The sequence below is a fragment of the Rhinolophus sinicus genome, chromosome 3 (genome assembly GCF_057876585.1).
Source record: "Rhinolophus sinicus isolate RSI-liver-muscle chromosome 3, RSI-T2T, whole genome shotgun sequence".
Taxonomy (NCBI): domain Eukaryota; kingdom Metazoa; phylum Chordata; class Mammalia; order Chiroptera; family Rhinolophidae; genus Rhinolophus; species Rhinolophus sinicus.
This window is the reverse complement of record NC_142503.1, coordinates 13,806,913-13,831,931: the sequence shown is the minus strand read 5'-3', so window position 1 is coordinate 13,831,931 and position 25,019 is coordinate 13,806,913. Positions and strand designations below refer to the sequence as shown.

The 25,019-nt window shown below is 34.5% G+C and overlaps 1 protein-coding gene across 2 annotated transcripts in view; it reads left to right on the top strand.

The window, feature by feature from the left end:
- Window positions 1-2,579: 2,579 nt before the first annotated feature.
- The window catches only part of CDH18 (cadherin 18), an 893,359-nt gene continuing 870,919 nt past the window's right edge, over window positions 2,580-25,019 (top strand). The window contains exon 1 of one of the 2 annotated variants that reach the window (XM_088796449.1): window positions 2,580-2,940. The gene's annotated coding sequence lies outside the window, so the exon portion shown is untranslated. The remainder of the gene's footprint in view (window positions 2,941-25,019) is intronic. The other variant, XM_088796451.1, reaches the window with a different exon arrangement.

Genomic DNA, 25,019 nt, shown 5'->3' with positions numbered 1-25,019 from the left:
TACATGACTAAGGAAGAATGGATTCTATGAAAGAAAGAAACAAACAAAAAATTGGAGAAGAAATGTGTGCTATTTATCTTCAGTCACCCATCTTAATTGAAAATTTAAAGTCTTCCTAAGCTGTACCTTTCCTTAGGTTGCCAAGTCATGTAGAGACTTTATTTTGGAACATTCCTCAATATTGGTCCACTCTGCTTATTCCTACCTGAGCACACTGGGTCTCCCTTCATTACTCCTGAGAAAGACCGTGGCAATGGTCTCCCCTGTGATGACCTCCTACCATGGTCCCATTTCTGTATAATCTACAACCTTCTGTTAGACTGAGGTTCCCAGAGCACAGTTTGAATTTCATAACTTTTCTGAAAAAATAATATATTTAAAATGTTCCCAATTACCCAGTTACTCTCAGCCTAGCTTCAAGGATCCTCCATATCATTCCCTTCTGTTCAGTCATATATACCATTAGGCCTATGTATTCTGACCCCCCTTCCCACTTTAACACTCCTTCTAACACTTCTCCCCATCTCCCACTTTGTTTGACCCCATAGTTTTACATTGTCCCTCCCCCTTTTGTTGCCTTTATCCTCTGCCTGCAAAATTTTTTTTTTTTTTTTTTTTTTTAATTCTCTTTGATGATAATTATTGCAGATGTCATGCTTTTTGCAGGGTCTATCTGTGGCCCCAGAGGAGGTTTGATCTCAGTTTTGAGTATACTCTTGCTCTTTGTTCCTCTGGGAAAGGAGGTATTAATTACTCTTCCTTGTATTTTGTCTCCTTGAGAATTCCTCATCTCCCCACCAGATCCTGAAAAATGGACTAATCCTACTACCATACACTGAAAATGCCACACACACAAAGAAGATTTTTTTCTACTTAATTACTTTTTTATTAGAGTACAAGCCCTGATACAAAGAGTTGCTCAACAAATATTTGCTGAACTGAGTCAATTAAATCAAGGAAGTTTGCCTCTAATAAGTGTTACAACACTTTTTAATTTGAACTTTAATTGAGTGTAACTCCATGGCCACACATACCTTATAGCCTTTCGGTCTTCATTTACAAGACACTTTAGCGCATGTTACAAACTTTTATTTGTAATGTGGGATGTTGAAGGTAAGAACTACAATGACTACTGCCTGGAATGTAATTCCGAATGGAAATAGAGGTGTAGTTAAACATCCCCATATAATTTACTTTAATGAATGCAGTAATGTACTATTACAAGGAAAAAGTAACTAAAAGATTGGTTGACCACGCAGTGTGAAAATGAGATAAGCAACCACCTTCTAATTAGAAATTAAGTGAGGATACATGTCTAGGGTTTGCTAAGTGTTGGGGGAGGTCATCAAGAGGATTCAAGGTGACCCTCATGCTGGATCTGGGCAATTGAAGGCTGCGGACCCCTCCCCTGTCCTTGGAATGAGTGTTCTCCGCACCTTCCCCACAGTGGGCGCCATTAGTAAGGATGCCGCCTGGAGAGAGTGGTGTGTTGTTGAGACCACCTGGACAGAACATGTGACTGAACTCAATTAAGACCTCTTAATAAACGTCTAAGATTCTGATGAGGGCAGGGGTATGTCTACTCATCTTTCAGTGATCAAGACGAACCTCTTAAGTGAGTTCCCTTGATTATTAAACCTGCCACCTGCCAATCTGGAGCAGTCTTAGTAGTCTTCCTTTTTAGTCTCTCCTTGCCTTCTGTCTGGGGTTTGAGAGTTTGAGAAAACCAACACCAAATTGACTCCAAATGTGTTTTTGTTTTTTGTTTTTGTTTATTTTGCTTTGTTTTGTCTCCCCTCTCCCAACAACCCTCCCCCTCCCCTGCCCCAGGATCATATAGTTGCTTTATGCTTTTTTATTTTTATTTTATTTTGAAGTGAACTTGTCACTTTAAGAAGAAAATCTTCTTAACCTTGAAGACATGAATCAGGTGTGACATGCTCTATTTGATACATTCAGAGGGATCTGTTTGTAGATTTATGCTTCACATTGAAGCCAACATTTTATATATTTCAGGCTCTAGTTTAAAAATATCTACAAACATCATCCCTTATTCCTTTTGAGAAACAAAATATAAATCACTATTTTTCCAGAATAAAGTAAATAGTGTTTAACATCAGTCAGTATAACGGGGTATTCTTTAATTGATCCAAGCCATAGAAGCTGCTGAAGGCACTGCTCTCTAGCAAAAATCTTTGTCAGTGTTTATAATTTTGCTTCTGATTTTTTTCTTACATGATTCAATTCAAAAGATTTCATCACACATGCGACTCTGTAGTAATTTTTAATTGATGATGGGTAGCAGATGCAGGTGTGCAATTATTAATTTCATCGGATAAGAACGGGTACATTTTTAAAATACTAAAATCTGCACTCACTCTGAGCTTGCTTTGAGCCTCTGCTCTCTCAATCCCTATCTGTTAGTGAGATAAAATAATGAAAAATACTTGGCTAAACTGCTGGCAAAACTCTTATTGTTTGTACCGCTCTTGGAAAAGACTCTTGGGACTAGCAGTGTAATCCTTGCTATTGATTGGCTGGTTAAATAGAGGACTATTAGCCTCAGACAGGCTAGATTGATTATACAGCAGCAGCAGGAGCTGAGACTGGGAGCTAAGTGAGCGTCAGGGTGAAAAGCAGGGAGAGAGAGTTAACGCAAGCTTGGGAGGGAGACAGTGCACGTTCTGGGGCATCACTATGTGACTGCTGGTGCCGATTATCTTGCTTCGTAGCTCCCTCAGTCAACAACTTACTGAGGTGCCTTTTCTTTTACAAGAGGATGTCGGCTCTGAGCCTCAGCAAGAAATAACAGACTTCACCTTGGAATAGTTCATCTCACTCCTGCATCATTAAAGAGGATTTTGAAAAGAAACAAAAATCAAGTCCTCCTTCGAGCCTCACTTTGTTCCAGAATTGAAGGGAAACAGTTTCATGCTCCAGGTAAGGAGATTACCTTTTTAGTTCTGCATTCCTTTTTAGTCATTCATAGTAATATACATCATAGCTTTGCATGGTTTAAAAACTGAGTTTGCAGTGATGTATTAAATTCAGTGCAATGTACAGGCATGTGGATTTAGAAATGTGTTGATGCATGTTTATATGAATCTAGTTGGTATTCTTTCTACCTATCATCTATCTATCTATCTATCTATCTATCTACCTACCTACCTATTTGCTTTGGTTTTCTTTATAAGACCACTTGATTATAATGTTATGTAGCAAATACTCTGTGTGAAGAAGAGAAATAAGCAAAGTCCATACTAAAAAGATCATTGTTGGTGACAACCTTAAAATATGTTCACATGTATTGTTCTTAGCTGTTAAACAACTTTGAGAATTAATAGCATATCATGAAAGGGCCATTACTATATTAACTGTCCTTTGTATTTCATACAGATACAGAAGCTACTATATGCTTTTAAATGATTGTCAATGATTTTTTTTTTTTTTCTGAATCTGTCTTTTGATTGCAGTCTTAACTCTTCAACATAAACATGATGCGTTGTAAATGACATGACATTAGACTGCCATTTTCTTATGGCTGGATTACTGATGGCTAGTATTTGGTTTTAAGAAAGTACTGAGCTAAGATAAGGCAAATAAATGTGACTGGAGACATTTAGTTCTTCTAGAGTTCATAGCTAAAGCTGCAGTTCCATCAATTAATGCTGTGTCAGTGATGGCATGTGCTGGTGAAGTGTCTCTGAATGTGTATAAACTTTGCACATATTAAATTCTCTGCTGGGAAGTTCGTTTTTGTTGTTGTTGTTTTGTTTTGTTTTTCTGTTTTTGTTTGTTTGTTTTGGAGGAAAGCAATAGACTGGAATCAGAATAATGAGTTGGGGCAATGCAGTGCTGATGTAGTTGATTGACCTTAGGCTTATAGGTCACGGATGTCAGTTGCTAAAGAGACATCATCGTGATAATCAGACATAAAGGAGTTATTTCATCCTTACTGGAATTAAAATGGTTTGTGATATGTTTGATATCTATTTATTTCCTTTGGATCAATGAAGAGGGACATTTTACCCTAAGACTTGCTCTGATTGTCCTTTTGAGTGAAGTTCCCTGCGTCACTCCTCTAAGGATCAAATTGGCATCTATGATAACTTGGCAAAACTTTTTAATACGTTGTTCAGTGTTTCAAATAAGAACGTGATCGCCAATGCTCTTGGGAGCCAATATAGCTGAAGTTAGGAATATTATATGTTCTGAGTTGCTGCATTTGTGTGTGTTTCACACTTGCTTGTATTTTAATCACAACTGCATTTTTGAAGAACACAGTTTTTCATAACATGCTTTTACTTCTAAACGTGAAATAATGTTTTGATGCTTTATAATGTAAATATTATAGCTACCTATAATAGCTACTGCTAATGAGGTTTCATAATACTATAAATATTATGGCTGTTTTCATTCATAATAACCATATTAAAAGGAATAATTATACTGGTATAACTTTTAAAGTACTGTTTGTCTAAAAGAATATAAATGTGTATTAGAGAACATTAATTTTGTCTTTGAACTGAGTCATTTGGAAAAATGTTTTATGTACATAATTTTTGAGTAATTTGTTTGAGAAACTAATGCTGAACTAGTAACTAAGGAAGGTGACAGGAACTGTAAACCATACATTTATGTAGGTAGTAGCAATATTATATGAAATCCACACACAGCAAATCTTGCAGAATTATTGATTTGCATATATTAGATTAATTATGCTGACTTTTGTGCAACTTATCCAAAATTTTCTTTTTAATCCTTCCATTTTATTGTTTATGCAAAACAATCTGATATATCTGATTAAAAGATATAATTAAGGTTTAACTAATTTATCTAGTCATTTTTAAATTTAGTACATAAAGTTATTTAAAATTCCATAACTTTTGTTGCAACAGCCTTAAGTGTCTAAACTATTTATACAGTCGTTTTCTTATAACCCTTATTTATGGGTTGTACAAGGTATACACGTTAAAGAAAACTAATTCTCAATTGCACTGTGTGTTTTTCATGAGACCTGATATTTTAGCATGTGTATATGTGAACATCCATACTTATTTTTTCCCTATGTATAGTCATGTTTTTACTTTAAAATTATTTAAGAAGTAATTTCTTAAACTCTGTGCCTCTGGTACTTAGACATTCTTCTTAGCTTACCCTCAGTGTTACTTTGATTCTATTTATTGTTACCTTACAAATTTTGTAGTTACTCCTAGAATGATTTGATTCTCTATTTTCTTAATAGGAAATGGCCTCATTGTTGGTGGAGGGGGGAGCAAGTTCTTTAAATAACACTTCACATTTAAAAACTATCTAATTAATATGTCTCCTGCATTATAGTCAGTGCTCCTCAGCAAACGTGGAGGAAGCAAGTGTCCTAGCACTCATGTGTATAAGTGTCAGTCTGAGTTTCAATTCTAGCAACTTACTTAGTCAGATCAACTTGGGAATTCTCACTTTCCTTTTCATTTTTGAGGGGCCTCCATCTGACCTTTTATTCAACCTTCTATTCACTTCCACAGTATAACATGTCTGCACTGATTACTCATTTTAGCCATAGTGAACCCACAGGAATGGAGAAAGCACCACTTCTGTTTTTATAGGTGTCTGAACCGTTAGGGGGCTCTTTCTTCCTGTGTTATACTCAGCAAACAACTGACAAGATACACTGCTTTCTGAAAGGATTTCCGCTGTTTTTCAAATATGAGTGCTGCTTGAAGTAGCTTTCTCTGCTCCCCACAAAAAAGAAACGTTTCAAGTCGCTTAGAATTCTTTATTTTTATAGGAAAGTGAATTTTCCTGTGCTGTCTAAATTTAACTTCTTTACAAAATTATTGTGTAGAAGATGATTAATTTTTGAAAATAACAGGGGTTTTAAATATTAAAATGACTGATTTCAGGCAAATTTAGAGATTATATGTTATACAATTAACATGGTAAGAAAGGTGAAAATCAGGGAAAAAGCAGAAGGGAAAAAAACTTCCTTTACAGTTGTCTGCAAATATCTGTGAACAGCACAGAGAGAATGAATGACTCTGCTTACATGCAATTTGCTTTCAGGAGAAAAGAACAGCAGGCAAGTAAAAGAGAAAATTACTTGTTTTGTACTAAAAGAGACATGGAAGAATTGAAAATAATAGGTAGTTTCACTATCCATACATATGTAGGAAATGCATTTTAAATTCCAAAAGATTTTTCTTCATCACACACAATAAGTTGGTGCAAAAGTAGTTGCGGTTTTTCCAATTGTTTTAACCTTTTAAACCACAATTATTTTTGCACCAACCTATATGAAGTTTTTATAAATACACACAGAGGTGACACAAGGTCTGCTTATGGTGGGGTGAGGTGCTTCCTGTATCATTTTGAAACCATGCATATTAAATTGCGCTGCAGACTTTCTTAATAAATGGAAATGCATTCCTCCCATCCCCACAGCAGCTAAAGATGTTTCCTGATTGCAAGGAGTTATTTGGGGATTAGTCAACATTTAACAATGGCCCAAAGCAAAAGCAATCTATTTAGTGGGTCCAGGCCTTTCATCCAATGATGCCAGCTCCATGGAATGAGAAAGAAGTGATACACACCTTCTGAGACAGATTTATTTGGGGAAGTGAGAGAAGAGGGGAGATTCTGAGCAATGCATCATGGAATTCCAATCCTTTATTAAATGGCTCCTTGACTTACCAGGGTAGAAGAAGTGTTGCTCAAATAAAATTGAAAGATGGAAATGGTACAGATATTTTCTTTACTGGTGTTTTGAAAGTAAACCTGCAAGGGGTTTATTCTTTGTTTGAAAATTCGCATACCTTGAAAGGACTGAATTTTGAATGCAACTAGTATAATATATATCGTTGTATGGGGATCATTTCAAGTCTCGCTGAAACACATTGACGTATACTCTAATGTGGTTTTTTCTCACCAAATTAGGTTTTGGTGATATGGATTATTGAGTAATAAGACTTGCATGGGAATACTGATGCTACAGATTTGATTTAATAAGTGTGCAACATTTTAAGAACTCTAAATTTCTTCCAAAGAGAGATTTTTTTTTTTTTTTTTTTAATGTTAAGGGAGCACAGTCCTGGAAATGGAGAAAGGGGCTAAAGTGGAAAACACGATAAAGAAATGCAAATGCAGTGACTGTACATGAATTTTTTATGTTGCAAACATTTTCCCAGAACCAAGAGACAAATATAACAATGCAAGTTAAATATTCATATCTTCTATATGATGGTAAAGAAGTAGAAATACCACTGACATGTAACATTTGTATACCTCATGGTATGGAGAGAAAGTTGTGTGGGAAGTAGGAAAATCAGTAACTGGTATTTAACTGCCAATATGATTAAATTCATATCAGATTTTCAGAGGCAACAAGGTACTCAAGCCCATTGAGTTGAATTGAATGGATTGGGATGGATGATGTTAATAATTGGAAAGCATACATATGTTTATATTTATTGCTTTTGTCACTGTTACCACTTTTGTAACTACAAAATCACTTTTAGGCCTGCTGGTCTTTGCGAAACTATGTGTATGTATGGTTGGGTGAGAATATGTGTGTATATGTAGGTAGAATGGTTTTTATAGTTTGAATCACATGAAAATATAAGTCACCTTTACTGGGTGACATGATTTGTGTTCTATATCTTCCATTTCCTACTTTAATAAATTATCCTCACTGTGTCCAATCCGTTCCAACCCCAACCAATATACACACATACACAGACAGTATGATTATCTCTAGTTATTACGTATTAGAATTTGCTTACATACGATCTTAGATGGGTACCGATTATGCTTTTTATGGGCATTGCTCCCTGAGACTAATGGGCTATAAATGTATTAGACCAACACATACACTTTCTTAATCATAGACTGGCTAAGGTCTAGATAGAAATAACAATGAGTGTTAATACTTGACTACTAGATATTAAATGCCACCCATCTCAACTTATCCCTTCTCAAACATGTTTGGCAAAAATAAAGTGGGAGAAGATGCAGCAGAACCATAGTGTATAACAGATAACATTTTAAAGCTGGCATGGCAAATGGGTTTCAAACATCTATGATATATTTTTTAAATGAATAGACTTACATTTTAGATCAGTTTTGGGTTTATTGAAAAATGAGAGGAAAGAAAAGAGAATTATTATATACTTCCTCATCTCCCTTTCCTCCACCCCACTAATTCCCCCAATTATTAACGTCTTGCATTCTTGTGGTATATTTGTTATTATGAATGAACCGTTATTGATAAAATTAGTATTAACTAACATTGATACTGATGCTACACATTAGGGTTCACTTTTTGTATTGTATATTCTATGGGTTTTGACAAATGTACAATGACATATATCCACTATTATAGTGATATGAGAACAGTTTGACTGCCCTAAATGCTCCCCTGTGCTCCATTTGGGTAGGTTTTCCTCCCTCTCTCTCCCTGAAACTCTGTTTGTTTGTTACTGTCTCCATAGTTTGGCCTTCATATGATCGTCATAAATTTGGAATCATACAGTAGGCAGTCTTTCCAGATTGGCTTCTTTCACTTAGCAATATGCATATAAAGTTCCTTCATGTCTGTTGGGGGCTTGATAGCTCATTTCTTTTTATCGCTGAATAGTATTCCACTGTATAGATTAACCACAGTTGGTGTATTCATTCACCTACTGAAGAATATCTTGGTTGCGTCCAAGTTTTGGCAATTATGAATAAAATGGCAATAAACATCTATGTGCAGATTTTTGTGAGGCTGTGTTTTCAATTCATTTGGGTAAATACCAATGAGTATGATGGCTTATTTATATTGGTAAGTGTGTTTAGTTTGGTAAGAAACAGCAAAACTGTCTTCCAAAGTGGCTGTACCAGTTTTCATTTCCACCAGCAATGAATAAGACTTCCTGTTTCTCCACATCCTTGCCAGAATTTGGCGTTGTCAGTGTTTGGGATTTTAATCATTCTAATAGGAGCATAGTATATCTCATCTTTGAAATATACTTTTTATTGGTAATAACTGCTTGTTCCATGTTGAGAATAATTCTAAAGCACATCACGGATCTTCAGGAAACATGTCCATAATCAATTGGCAATATTTCCTTGCCAAATCATATTTTTCCCTTTGCAGGACAGGGTGTGCATATACACACTTCTATTCATAATTTAGGTCTCTGGTGGAATGCATATATAAGTTAGAGCAATTAAATAATTCAATCCCACATTTGCCAGTTATCCGGTATTAACACTAATTTTATATATTTAAGGACTATGATGGAATGAGGGGACATACTTTAATACATTCAGTTACAATATATTGTACCTTTTAGGTGTATTTCTCTGGTGGGTACAGATATCTGGCTTTACATTGCACATAAGAGAAAATCCAAAATCATCAGGCAGATTGAAATTCTTTATAATGTGATCTTGACCAGTTTCTGATGTTCTGGTGACTCTCAGCTCAATCCAAGCTGTATTTTCTCTATTTTCCAAAGTGCTCTCTGTCAGCTCTCAACTTTGGCTTATGATAAACTTCCTGATTTGATTGTTTTTTCTCTTCTCTACTAATTTAAACATTACCAATCTTTCTACAAGCTCTTATCGAGAATTCCTCTACTTTTAATCATTTAAGACCTCACACTGTTAAATAGACGTCTACTATGTCACAATACATCTTTCCATTCAAACTATATAATTCAGAAATGAAAACAATTTTTTGCATTTATTTTTTTGAGTCCTCAAAGTGCAATGTTCATGCAACTTATTAATGCCTACTTGTTGAAGGAATAAATCAAAACATTTGTTCTTACTAGTATAAAATATGTAAATGATTTTTGTAAATTTTGTGACATATTAAATTTCCTTTCCTATTCCCCCTTTTGTTTTTTATTTAAAAGAGTGGCAATCAAATTGGTGAAAGGTCTTGTGTTCGAATCCTTACATGAAGTAGGTGCTTATACAACCTGTAGCCATGCCACTTAACTGCTGTGTATCTGCTTTCCACTCAATGGCACAATATGAAGTTGCACTGTGGTAGGTAAGACATATATATATGGGTTTGTATATATATCATATATATGGATGGATACAGGGTCATTATGCAGTGCATATTATTAAATATCCCTCGGAAAACAAAATTTAACATATTTAGTGAAAGAAAGCACGTTAAGGCAGAAAGTGCAAGGTGGGTATTTTGTTTATGCTCCCTTTTTTGGGCACTGGTTTGAATTTTAACAGAGTTTGAAATAAGAACCAAAGGATCCACCTATTTTGTTAACAAGCTAATTAAATTTTGAAAGTCTCTTGAAACGGTGCATAGATAAAGGTGATTCTATAGCATAAATAAAACCATTGGTCTCGGAAGATGTTTAGAGGTCCTGCAAAAGAACACATAGGAAAAGTATGTGAAATGCCATCATCTTCTCGCTCGCTGTCTCCTCTGTGTATACGATTTAGTGTTGGGAAGTTAATTCCTTGTAAATTGTCTTATATTCTAAAATGTCCTTTCTTGACATCCATTTTATAATTGCTATGTGCTTTTAATATTCTTTTTTTATACAGTTTAGTTGTTGGCTGGTAGAGGTACCTAGGGCATACTTTCTACCATCTAGTTATTGAATGCTTCTGTCATAAATCAATATAACTTTAACTTCTTGGCTAGAACAAGAGAACTGACCAAGACATTGCCAAGAATACAGCGTGATAAACTGTTTCTTAAATCTTCTGAGGACAGAACACTTTGACCCATAGCAGCCAAATTATCACTGAGAACATTACAAGTTTTCCACAATAAGTCTCTGAAGTCCAATTTTGAAATCCATTTGATGGAGGGAAAAAGAGAATGGAGAGTTGAATGTCAAATTCAGGTCTTTCTGTCTCTGAAGGATATATATATATATAAATATATTTTTTTTTAACATGGTGTTAAATTGCCTCCAGAATCTTAGAGGATTTTTTTTTTTTTTTTGCTGTTGTTTGCTGCTTTTGTCAGCATTACCTCATGATGTTCTTTACCTCAGCAGCAGCAATTTATTCAACTAGCATTTGCTTCTTGTTTGCAGCTATTCCTAGTACTCACAAAACTGGCCTCATGGTGCCCTCTCACTGCTTGTAGCACCCAGGCAAGCTGTGCCCTTTCCCTCACTCCAGGTGGCCTCTTCTCTGTCTTTTAGGTTCTTAGATCTTTAATACATACCTGTTCTTGAGACAACAAAATATTTCAAAATCCTTTGTTTAAAAACAAGGTGGGAAAAATACCTCAGGAGTGAGTGTAAAAGGATTGCTCATGTCACAGAATTTAAAAAAAAGCAAAACATTTATTCGAATATGAAAGATCATAGAAAAAGAGCCAAGAAATGCTTTGTTCTCTCAGCCTTAAGCATGATAACTGCTCCCAGAATTTCCTACTTTTTTCTTACCTCACTGCTGGTTGCATTTTCAGTCTTCCAAGATGTACATTCAACTTTCTGTTCAAAGAACTATTGTAGTTTCTATTTTCATGATTGAATATGGACTGAATAAAGATTTGATACTTAAAGTTGATACCAGAAGAGATGATACCAGAAAAGGAGTGAGGAACTACTGTTGGGTCTAGGGAATTGGTTTGATCATGTCTTTGACCATGAATACAGTACTGAAATATTTGCTAATTATAAATGTGATAGTAGTAATCTGTAGCATGCAGTGGCTGCCCAATTAATCATATAATAAACCGTGTTTACTTGTGATGAAGAGCGTACTGAAGCAAAGCTCCAGAAGCCAAGTTGTAACTGTTGTTCACTATTTGTTCATAATGGTGATTACAAGACACTACGATAAAATAATTGTTTTAACTGAACGTGAGCATTTACAGATAAACCGAACAAACAAACAAGCATACATACCACACACAAAAGCTCATGACTTTAAGCTGTTAGATCAAATCCTTGCAAGAAAATCAGAAAGCTTCTAAGGCCATCTGGGTGTATTTGGATTAAACTGAGAACCTTCAAACCTTGCATTTCTATAAGCCTCTCTCATCAGAAGTCTTCTTCTTCTGTCTGAGGAGACTAACCTTTCCTTTCTTGAAGATAATTCACTTCATGGACTTGCCCAGCAAAAGTTGTCTATTTTCCTCAAGACTCAATACCCACCCTTATTTACTCCTGACCCATAATTAGAGTCAGAGCTCTTGTAGAGCTCAGAATGCTCTAGAAGACTACATACAGAATCTGATGTGGGAGAAAATAACTTATATTTCAAAATAATTGCAAGATTTTGCTAATTGATGTCAGCCAAAGCCAGGGAATATGTGAGGTATTGAGTTCGAAGAGAATTAGACAACACAGGACAAAATATAACAGTAAGTGGGGCTGAATTTATTGATATGGGTGCATCTGACTGGAAATCTTTATCTAATGGGTGTCATTGCACATCTGAAAATAGCACTGAGTTTTTTTGGTAGGTTGACTGCAATATGTATTCAACAGTGACCTACATTCAAAGAGATTTAATGCTATAACTTATTTATCATGACATACAAGAAAGAATACAAAGACAGTGATAAGAATGTTGGAGCAGATTTATGACGTGCAAACTGCCTTCATACTGTCTTCCACCTCACTCCCACCTACAGGACTCAGAGGATACTTTCTTCATGAAGACATTGAGAAATAAATAGGAGGTGAGGGTACCAGACATTTCCTACCACATGGAATGTTTTGTGGTGCAGTTCAGACATGGTGGTGGAAGATGTCACCAGTGAGATGGGCTTCCTGATATTACTATATCAGATGGAGAAATTCCAGAATAATAGAAGCCAAGTAAATAACTTCCAAGGCTAAGATGATATACCAAATAAATAGCGGGAAAGAGTTACTAATCAGGATGTTTTCACTTGCAGGGATCGTTGCTGTTAGTCCATTGATCATGCTGTCCCTACTAAAACTTTACTCAATATATACAACATTAAATGTAACATATTAATGTCTGTGGCTAGAAACATGACTTCAATTTTCATGGCCTCTCACCCAGTTCCTCAAACAAGACCAGTTCATATGTCTGGACCAGCTTGACTGACAGGGATTGTGAGTTCCCTCCAGTAAAGACCAGCCACACTACATCAGGTATATGAGTATACCATAAAATTTTCTCCATATTTTCTTCAAAGGAACCTACCCTCACTTACTAAAGTGACCATACATGGAGGTGAAAAAAATATCAATCCCTGAAAAATTACTCATGAGTTCTGAAGTGATGCTAATTTCTGGTGACTCAAAATACATGGTGACCTACCAAAGTAGGAGATTATGGAGGTCAGGTGACATATGAAGTTATGAACTACGTTTGAATCACAGTTGGGCTCAGTTGTTCTCTGGTATTTCCGGAAATCCTGAAAATATAGTTAGTATAAGAATTGATTGGCTAATGGCAACATCCTTGCACTAATTTTTTGACCCTTGAAATAAATATATGAGGGGAAGAGACAAGTGAAAGTTTTGATGAATTTCTTTCCCTCCAAAATGGCAAACATAATATGGCATTTAATAATTACTTTTTTGTTGTTGTTTAATTCAAGATGCTTTGCAAAATGTGAGAGACATTGAAGAAATTAGTTACTTTTTTTCCCCCTCAATCTGAAAAGGGATCCTAGAGCACGTGATATTTGTATTGTCTCTAAAATGATGAGAAGTGTACACAAAATAATTATGGGACAGGGAAGATATTCAGAATGACCATGGAAGGTTGGAAAAAGTGCATATAACCCAGTATGGTGGAATGTAAGGTGTCTATGAGGACTAAAATCCCTCAGAAATAAATAGGCAAACAGATTACCAAAGTATATTATGTATTATATGGAATATGGACTTTTTGGATGGTAAATCTTTAAACGTTTTTAATCTGTGGGGATAATGTATCTGATTTGCTCAAAGATGTAAGTAGTTATCTTAAATGTTAATAATAATAATAGAATACACATGCTCTGGGGCGCTTGTTATAATTGGAGAATGTGGAGCAAATATATTGGAAATAGGCTTCTCTACTAACTGTCTCATTTCAAATTTTAGCCTGAGTTAGGTTAGAGTTTCATTTTGTTTTGGCTAATAAGAGTATAAGGAATTCTATGGGGACCACTACTGTACTAGATCTAATATAAATAAATGAGTTGCCTACAGCAATAGAACTTTCTCAACATACCAGTTAGTACTTTGTGCATACTAAGCACATTTTAGATCTGTCACAACCAGCTGTTCAATTTAAGCTTTTGACTGTGTATCTGAACTTTGGCAGCAAAAGATTTTCAAACTCAGTGATCACTAATGACAAAAATGTTCACTAGCATTTAAGTAGTTTTCTCTTGAGATTTTATTTATTTATAAAAAATGCCAGTTGAACTTATTGTCAATAATTAAATGGAGGAATATTGAAGACGCATTATATGCAAAAGTATAAAAGAACATACATATTCTGTTAAAGATTGAAACAGTGCGCCAAAATGCTGATTAAACAAGGAAAAGTTGTGTGCCTAGAATATTTTAACTTGTGTATTTTAGATTCTCTTAATTTGTTTCAATAATACCTTCATGTATGTGCTCTTACAAACTTAACCTGAGAAAACACTTCCTGTTGACACAAATATGCTTTTACCCACTCTACCCTGCTCCCTGTTCTTCATCTGCATGATATTGAGAAAATAAAAAGATACAGATAGAAAATAATAATTATATATATATACTTTTTTTCTTTTTTTTGCAGAGCTATATGCATTTTTTATTTCATACTAATAAGTCCTATACTAATGATTAACTCAGTGTGAAATCATACCTTGCCAATTTTTGGAGTTAGACGTTTTTTTGTGTGTTGTGCAAAGAATGTTTTTGGTTAGAGTAGTTAGTATATCATGGTAAAGACTTGCTATTCACAGTATGATCCATGTACCAGTAGAATTGACATTAACTAGGAGCTTGTTAGAAATGGTAAAAATAGTCCAGAGTTGACCAAATTTGTACCTGCATTTTAACAATATCCCCAAGTGATTCATAGGCATAGTAGACATTGAGAAGTAATAAACAAAACTAGTTATTTTATGATTAAAACCTAATTATATTATTTTTATTAGATGTTATTAGTATGTCTTTCAATATTTTTATGTATTCTGAACTGAATTAAATTTCGGTAACCATGTTTTTATATATTTCATAATATTAAAATGTTAAGTAATAACACTGTTTCACATTTTTCTTAATAACTGAGGTATAAAGGCTGCTCTAGAGTATGTCCTCAAATATTCCCCCACATTGATTCTAAGAAGATTCCTCAGGAACTATTACAAAATACTATCTAGTATTTTTTGTGTATAGCAATAATCCTATACTGCTCCTTGTCCCCAAGCAATTTTAAATCTCTTGATAATTCTAGTTCTCCTTTCAAGAGTTTATTGCATATATTAGCTATTTTGAGTGAAAAATTAATTCTCACCAAGTTCCTTTACCCTTTGGATTTGTGAATTTTCAATCTAGGTCACCTATTTTCTACTAAAATATTTCTTTCTAGTTTTTATATGACTATGTCTTTTATCTATGGATTATGGTTAATATTTTCTAAATTTTTAGTATAAAACCTTTGGATATTGTAAAAATCATCACATCCCCTTATGTCCATAATGGACTGTGATTCGAGACTTGTGGTGTAAGTCTTAGCATAATATCATAGAATTCATATTTTCAAATAAAAATGCAGTGTCATTTTGTTTTGAACTTTTTGAGAAAAAGATGGACTTCTTTTTGATAACTGAAATAAATTAATAATGCAGGTACTATGAAATAAGAATGAGTAAATGAGTTGCATATATAATCTTGTTCAACTATGTACAATTATTTAGATTAGGGGAATCATTGTTTACTTTTAAATCTTCACTGCTCCACCCATCCATCCCTTCCTCCCCTCAGCCCTGATAATCACTGATCTTTTTACTGTCTCCATAGTTTTACCTTTTCAAGAATGTCATGTAGTTAGAATCATACCATAGATAGCTTTCTCAAATAGTCTTTTTTTCACTTAGTAATATTCCTTTAAGATTTTTCCATGAATTTTCATGGCTTGGTAGCTCTGTTTCTTTTTTTTCTTTTTTTTTTTTTGTCATTAAATAATATTTCATTTTCTGGATGTATTACAATATATTTATCCATTCTCCTATTGAAGGATATCTTGGTTGGTTCCAAGTTTTGGCAATTATGCGTAAAGCTACTATAAACATCCATGTGTAAATACATGGACTTAAGTTTTCAGTTCATTTGCTGAATGGTAAGAGTAGTTCAGTTTGTCTTCGAACTGTCTTCAAACTGTCTGTACTACTGTGTATTCCTACCAACAGTGACTGAGAGTTCGTGATGCTCCACATCCTCTCCAGCATTTAGTGTTTTCTGTGTTCTGGATTTTGGCCTTTCCAAAAGCTGTGTAGTAGTCAGTATATTGTTGTTTTAATTTGCATTTCCCCAATGACCTATGATGTGGATCATTTTTATGTGCTATTTGACATCTGTATATTTTCTCTGGTGAGATGCCTAATAAATCTTTGGCCTGTTTTTAATCTGATTTTTGTTTTCTAATTGCTTAGTTTTAAGAGTTCTTTGTATATTTGGGATAACAGTCCTTTATCAAATATGTCTTTTGTAAATATTTTCTCCCAAGCTGTGGCTTGCCCTCTCATTCTTTTGATAGTGAATATAATTTTAGGATTTATTCTTCAATGAATTCACCAACTTGACAAACATTCATTATGTACCTTTGACAACAATAAAACTTAATTCCTAATCTGTTCCAAACTTAGTCTAATGAAGGAGACAGATTTTTTTTTTCTTTTTTTTTTTTTAAATCAGCTCTAAGTAGAAGAGGTGTGCTAAAGATCAGGCTATTCCTAACAAGGGTAATCTGTTAAGGCTACTTGGTGGAAAGAGCTGACCGCAGCTGAGATTTCTCTACTGTTGCCTTTGACTTTTTAAAATAGATATTTCTTTTATTTTTTCTTTATTTTTTTTTTCTTTTGCAGTATTTAAAATTGTCAGATATTTCTTAAAATGTATTTTCAGTCTTTAAATATTATGTGTTATTTTACCAAATTGTATCTGGTTTGGCATTTCCATTGACACCTAACAAACCATTAAAAATGTAATGTAACTAACTATGGCTACAAATCCAGGAATTTGGAATCCAGATTGTGAAAATAGAGTGCCCTCTGTGACAAGCTAAAAGTCATGAAGCTCTATAGGATTATCTATTTTTCTAGGGCAAGTCCCTTTAAAAATCATGCCTGTCAAATAAGCAATTCAGAAATCTGTGACAGCACTGGAGCCTGATGGCAGAGAGAACGCTGATTCAGTCCTTGAATTTTCCATGACGACTTCTCACCTGCACTTAGCAGCTGTTTATTGCTTGGTTCACTGGAGCATATGATGCTGAACCAAACCACGGGTCAATAAAGTCATTTACAATGATCAACCCTCTGAGTGAAAGAGGTGATGCATCAACCAAAAGTCCTTCAGGCAACAGACCTAGCAGGGGAGTTTTGCACTTTCGGTAGTAACATATAATTAAATGAATCAGCAGCCTGCACATCTCCCTAATTAATTTTACTACCTTTGGAGGAAGCATGCAACAAACTTTTAAATGCTTTCCTCCTTTAGTCGGATGTTAGTAGTTAGATAGCAAACTATGCAGAAAGCCTTTCAACCTAGACCTTGTGTTAGACAGTGATTTCTTGATTTTTATATTATCAGGTTTGAATCCAGTGTTAATTTTAATATCCTTCCCATATTGATGTTATTTTTTCCTGTTAGATTCCACTAAGAAAATCTGATGTTTGTATTATAAAAACGGAATTAGAAATACTTTAAAAAAATCATAACTCTTTTGAGTGAGTACTAACTGGCATGAACCTCACGTCTTACTCTTAACTACCTCATTTAAACTTCACGAGAAGCTGTGAAGCAGAAAGTGTATTGAGTAACATTTATGGAAGGTGGGTTGATAATAAGGTTAAACAATGTCCTCAAAGTAGTAGAGCTCATAGTAGCTCCAAGTAAAAACTTGAATATAGGTCTCTCTCTCAGAGTTAAAGTCTATGTTTCTAATTACCACCTTACGAGCAAATAATGACATGACATTTATTTAGATACTGGTTTTCATAAAATTAAAGTATAATTCCTACAACTTTAGCAACTTTAGATTGCTAGATTATATTCCAGGTGATACTTGAAAATCAATGTATGAATTAAATAATTATTTGTTATGCTTCAATCACATGAATGACACTTATTGAATAAACACAGTTAACATATTTGGAATTTGGAGAATGTGACACCATGCTAACTGCTTACATGTGTGATCTGATCTAATCTTTATATTAACACTGGATAGGGGGCACGGGGGTGTTATAAAACTATCATGATCTGATGTCTAACAAACACTCTTATTAATTTTTTAATAGAAATATAACCAGAATTCTGTGGGTTTTCTATGTGAAAATGCTACATATTAATACAATCCTGATGTATTTTTTTATTTTACATTGCCAAATAATTTTACATTTAGGAACAATTATGAAGGACTTCTGAGATAGTTAGGAAGGTGGCGTTTGGGGTCCTTTGTGGGTATTAATCTAACCTGCCCACAAACAATGTTTCTTGCTTTATATACAGATTCATGAACTCAAGTATTTGTTCAGTGCCTACGAGGACAAGGCATGAGGTTGGTGTTGTGTAAAAGTCAAAATGTTTTATAAAATGGACCCTGCCCATTAGTTCATAAATATTTCCTGAGGCATGATATAAGCACTCGCAAATGCAATACAATACAGCCCTAATTAAATGAGTGTTCAAGACAGCAAAGTACAACTCAGATTAGTGCATGATGTACGTTAAGTGTGTTGAGTTATGTAGGGAGGGATCACTTAGGGCTAATGCTGTCCACTAAGCCTGGAACAGGTGAAGCAGATGGACTACATATAAAACAAATGTCAGCTGAATTTTCCCATTCCCTATCCAAGTTGAATTTACTTGAAATCAACCCACTTTCCACAGTTTCAAACAATGAGGAATGCAATGTTTTCTCTAGGAGTTCTTTGAATTCCTGGAAAAGCATCAGGCTCGCATAGAGGCCTCTGAGTTTATTTAAAAAGAAAAAAAAAAAAAAAAGAAAAAAAAAATCTCTCTGGCTCTTTCTTTTCTTTTTTTTTTTTTTCCTTTCTGAATTTCATGGACCAGGACGTGATCTTTTTCTCTTTTTGATAACTACACAGCTCCTTCACAGATTTCACACATATAATAGAAATGTAACAACATTCTCTTATGTCACTTTGTGTGGACAAGACTGTTTAATCCAAATATAAAGAGAGGTAGGAGAAAGGAAGAGTAATACATTGCAGGAACACTATAAACTAAGCACTGAATCATAGATACTCCTGTTTGTAAGGTTTTCATCAAACCACCAGAGATTTTATTCTGGCCCCTTCATTACATGTAGTACCTGGGTTCATGGCAGCTCAGAGGCTGTCCTTATCTCTTTCCCTGAAAATTCTCTATCTCACTCCTTACTTCCTCCTTATTTAAAAGAATGTCGTGTTCTTTTTAGTTGGTTGTCTAGAGTTATTCATCTCTTTCTTCCTCCTTCCTCCAAGCTTCAGGCTAACCTACAAAGTCTTTCAAAAGGCCAAAAATCCTTCTATATAAAACAACATACACTCTCCTTAGAAGGCACTTCTATTTTATGTATTATGTCTATCTGTCTGTCTGTCTGTCTATCATCTATTTTTTTCTGCTGTTTGCCCTAAATTGAATTGTAAATATGTCAAATCTCCCATGAACTAGTCATCCTTCCTTACCTTTTAACATTTCAAGTTACTGGGAACTGAATAAAGCATATTTGATTATTATAAAAGTATTTGTATACAGCTAAAGTCTGTGTCTCTGTAGTTTTCATCCCTTTGCAGGGGTGTCCAAACTTTTTTCAATGTTTTTCACAAAGGGCCATATGAGGTAAAATACACAAACAGCCGGGCCATTCACTCGAGGTGAAGTACGTATTGCCTCACCTGGTTTATTTAAGTAAACTAAATATATTTTTGGAATTTGCTGTGGGCCAATTAACAATGGATCATGGGTCGCAGTTGGCCCGCAGGCCGCAGTTGGCCCGCAGGCCGCAGTTTGGACACCCCTGCTTTAGGGTGTCTCTAGATCCATATAGCAAATGTCTAATGCTTCCATATATGATTTCCTCATTCTCTCAGACCATCTTCATGTAAACATTCACCATCTAGTCACTCTCCTTTAAACATTCTTTTTTATGGTGCTATTCAAATATGGTGACCATAACTGAATACAATGGTTTGGATTTGGTCTTATCAGTGAAGCATAAATGATGTACCATCTTCCTTATTTTGAAATACAACACTTTGGTTAATGAAAACCTATACTGATATTTTTTGTAGCTACCAAGCAATCCATTGATTTTATTGACAATGAAAATCTCTGAATTTTCTTCACATATGTTGTTGCGAAAGCTATATCCCCCCACCATGTTTTTATATAACTATTATGATATAAAATGTTCATTCTTGTTTCCTTTACTCTCAGATTTTGCTATCCATTTTCTTAACTCAATTATCCATTCTCTTGACTCAATTAGCTGACATTATTTTGGATTTCTTCACTTTCAAACTCCAGTCTATATTATTTTTATATTCTCTATAAAATATTTTTCATTATATGTGAAGCAAGAAAAAAACAGTAGAATATTTCTTGTGAAACTGTTAATAACCAGTTTTTTTGTTTTGTTTTTTTTTTTGTTTGTTTTTTTTTTGTTTTTTTGGTTATTTTTTTGTCCCTACTACTACTTTAGGAATATAAAAACTCATGACATATTTCCTGAAATCATCTTTTATCTTTCTCAAAGTTTAATTTCCAAGTTCCAGTGAGTATTATTTCCCTCTAAAGGCTCAAAGGAATATGCTTGTTTTCCCGCTCTGAGTTACATTATTTATGACAATTTTTCTTTGAATTGTGAAGTAATAGCTCTTCCTGATATTCCCAAACCAGAATAATTACCAGAAAATGTCACCAATTGCATGAAATCATCGCATTTAAGAAGAAAAAAAAAAATCAGCTATTTTAGAGCTTTGTTTTTTTACAAAATATACTAAAAAGAATGCAAATAACCATTAATTCTTTTATTATGCAAAAACCACTCACTTAGCTTTAAGTTTTAGGCTCTAAATTAGTCACCAAAGTGCAAAATGGAATGAAGTGGGACAAATGATTCTCTAATGTTTTCAAGGAGGCAAAAGTCCAGTCAAGAAAAATATATGTAAATATATGAATACTTGAGTACTGAATAATGAATCTTAGGCTAGGATTATGCAAAAGGTAATAATGGACCATACAGCAATGAGCATGCGGATTAAGCAAGAAAAGATAGGAATGGGCCTGTTTGGAAAAGGTGTTTTATGTCACAGTCTTCAGTAAAAAAGAGGAGTGACCATTTTGTAGGGAATGGAGTATGTAGAATTTGAGCTTTTCAAAGTGTTTGACCTCTATGGCACTTTGGGTTTTGTATAGGCTATAATGTAATGGTAGCTCTAACATACCTGGCTCTTAAGTAAACACTGTCTGATTAAATGTAAGTTTTTTTAGGTCTTCTGAACACTTTGACTGGTGATTTTACATATTTAGTCTGCAGTTTGTGAGGGCAGGATGAGGTGAGTTTAATTGCTCCTAAGTACTTTTATGGTTCCCCCTACAGGAAATTAGAGGATCAGATTTTCCTTGAGAGATGATATTCTGTTAATGATACGAAGAATGAGTAATGGTGGGAAAAGCACTTAGAGAAACACAAGGAATCAATGACTAATTGAAATGTGGGGTGATAAGGTAAAGGAAACAAAAGAGACAAGATGGTTCCTTATTTTCTGGCTTTGGATAGTGGATAAATGGTAGAACCATACCAGAAATTACATATGAAGAAAGAAGGAAGAGTTTAAAAAGCAATGGTGATGATGGCTTTGGTATGAAGTATTATGACTTTGAGATCTCTGGAGGAATATAAATGTCAGTTCAATAGACCTTTGGGGATTTAGTCTGAAACCTCAGGAGAGATTTTAGAATAATCATCCTTTATACATAATAGGAGAAATCATGTGGTTGACCGATAGTAGCTGAAGACAGAACCACTGGGAACACCACAATGGAAAATCAGATTGTTTAAGAAGAATAAAGTCATGTAGATTGAGAAAGAATATTAGAAAAGCATAAGGACATTTAGAGTAATCCATACCTAGAGTCAATAAAGTAGTGAATTTGAAGGAGCATTTCAGTTAGTTATTGTTGCGGAACAAATCAGTCCAAAATTTGGGCGCTTAAAACAGCACCCATCATCCCCACTGTTTCTTAAGGTTTCTGTGTGTCATGAATTGAGAAAGACTTGGCTTGGTCATTCTGACTAATGTTTTCTGAAGCATTTGTGGTCTGATGATGGCTGAAGCTGCAGCATCTGGAAAATGCTCCTGCATCTCTTTCTTCATTTAGTCTCTAGGCTTCTCCATATACGATCTCTCCATCTGAGCAGTATGGGCTTCCTTACTAGAAGGCAGCTTCATTCCATGGGGCTGCTGACATAGCGGCACAGAGTTCCAGTGCAAGTATCCCAGCAAATAAGTTTCATATATTGCCTTTTAATGAGTTAACCTCGAAAGTCATACAGCGTCACTTCCACGGGGCTTTATTGGTTATGGGCCCATGCAGATTAAAGTGAAGATTTGATTCAACCTCTTGATGGCGGAAATAGCAAGGTTCTAAAAGAGCCCCTATGGAATGAGAGAAACTGTCACCATATTCTGAAAAGTCAATAAGCAACATGAAGGAAGCTCAAAATGTCATATGTGAGGGGGATATTAAGTATGACAGTGGCTAAAATATTCCCAATTGGTTTATTCCTGGAAATGGACATGGCACATCCAAGATCAAGGCAAAAACAGTATTTCAGTGACTTAAGAAGTGAATGGGAATTGAAGAAGTAGAGAGTGTGTAATAATTTCATCTATGAATTCCATTTATGAATATTGAAGAAATAGTATAACTATTTAGAAGATGAAGTTTTTCAAAGATTGGCTTCCATGTATGAGAAAGAAAATCTTGAACCTGTTTATATGCTGAAGATTATTATATAGAACATGGGTTGGCAAGTTTTGGCCCCATAGTCAAGAATGGCCCACCACATGTATTTGTAAATAAAGCTTTATTGACATATAGTCACACATTTGAGCTTCAATAATTCACTACTTGTGACAGAGACCATTGGCCCACAAAGCCCAAAATACTTGTTATTTAACATTTTACAGGGAAAAAAGATTCTGAACCCTGATCTAGGAGAGACAATGACAGAAATTACATAGAAAAAAAATGGGGGCTACTGGTGGAGTGAGATTTCTGAAGAGGTGAAATTTGTAGGATTCAAATATTTGTCCAAATTGTACTAGGATAGTAGCTAGTGTATAGTAGTCACTGAAAAACGTTTGTTGAAATAATGGTTTAGGAGTAAGAACAATAGCGTCACTAACAATTCAGTCATGCTTTTCAAGTGGACGACAGAAGAATAACTACTGATCCAGATTTATTTTCCAGTGAAATATGGTGTAGAGGAAGATAATGGTATAGAAATAAGAGAGTTACTATGTTATCTGGTACAATCTCTATTTTCCCTGTAATGCAGTATTAGTAATTTTTATCATTTTAAGTGTGAATGGAGACTGTAGTTCAGTCTTATGAAATATACAACTTGAAGACAACAATGAAATTAATGACTTTTCCTGGAAAAGCTCAAATGTTCACTTTGTTCCCCTAGTAGAATTACTACCAGCAATGAGTAGCCTGCTTCTAACCGGGACATTTGATCTGTAATATATCTAATTATGAACCTGGTCTACATGGTCCAAGATGAGCCAAGATTCTCCACCTGTAGTATAGAAAGTGTTCATCTTCACAGTATATTCTAAGAATTATATTATATAGTCCTATAACATGTCTAACCAGTTGGGACTATTTTAGCTACTGACATACTTAATATCCCTCTCACATATGACACTTTGAGCTTGCTTCATGTTGCATATTGATTTTTCAGAAGATGGCGACAGTTTCTCCCATTCCATAGCTGTTGTTTCTGCTGTTCCTTTTGGAAATAATTGATATGCAAGGTAGGGTAGTGTGACAGTTGAGGATTTTGACAACAAGAAGGTTGTTAACAAGGATGAAAAGAAGGAGGCATTGGGATATTTCAGATAGATAATGATTATGACTTATCTTGTTTAGTATAGAAGAGAGGGTAAAACAAGGAGAAAAATATAATTCTTAGACTGTGAAGATCAAGAGACGAACAGAGTTTGAAAATAACAATATATTGAGGAATATGGATTCAGTCGAAAACTCTGTGCAATAAATCATTATGCATTTACTGGAAATGATAATAGTGTTCCAAATAAGCACATCACAATCATGTTCAAAGTGAAAAATAAGTGACATTAAGTGATAAAAATAAATCATTTGGCAAAAGTATACCTCCATACTTACTAGGCGTGGTTGTTTTTATAGTTTATTACTTTAAACATGAAAAGACATGATTCTCTGATATTTTTTATCCCCCTCATATTAGAAATGTGTCCGGCAATAATGCAAGATATTACGACAATGGCTATCAAAATCAGACTGTACCACCCTATGAAAAGAAGGGATTGAAAACGTGGTGGGCATCTTGGTTCTTTCACAAAGATATGGATGCTAATGCCATTCCATGCCAAAGAATACTAAACATCCTTCGGTGCTTGGGTCAGTACTATACAATTAAGAATTATCCTGACAATACCAATGTTGTTAAGAGAGACTGCTGAGCAACTATAATCATAAACATTAACATGATACAAAGCTTTCTTTTAAATATAAAGAAGATATGCTTAGATATACTTGGAGGAGTATTTTCAAAATCACCATGTAAATTAGAAT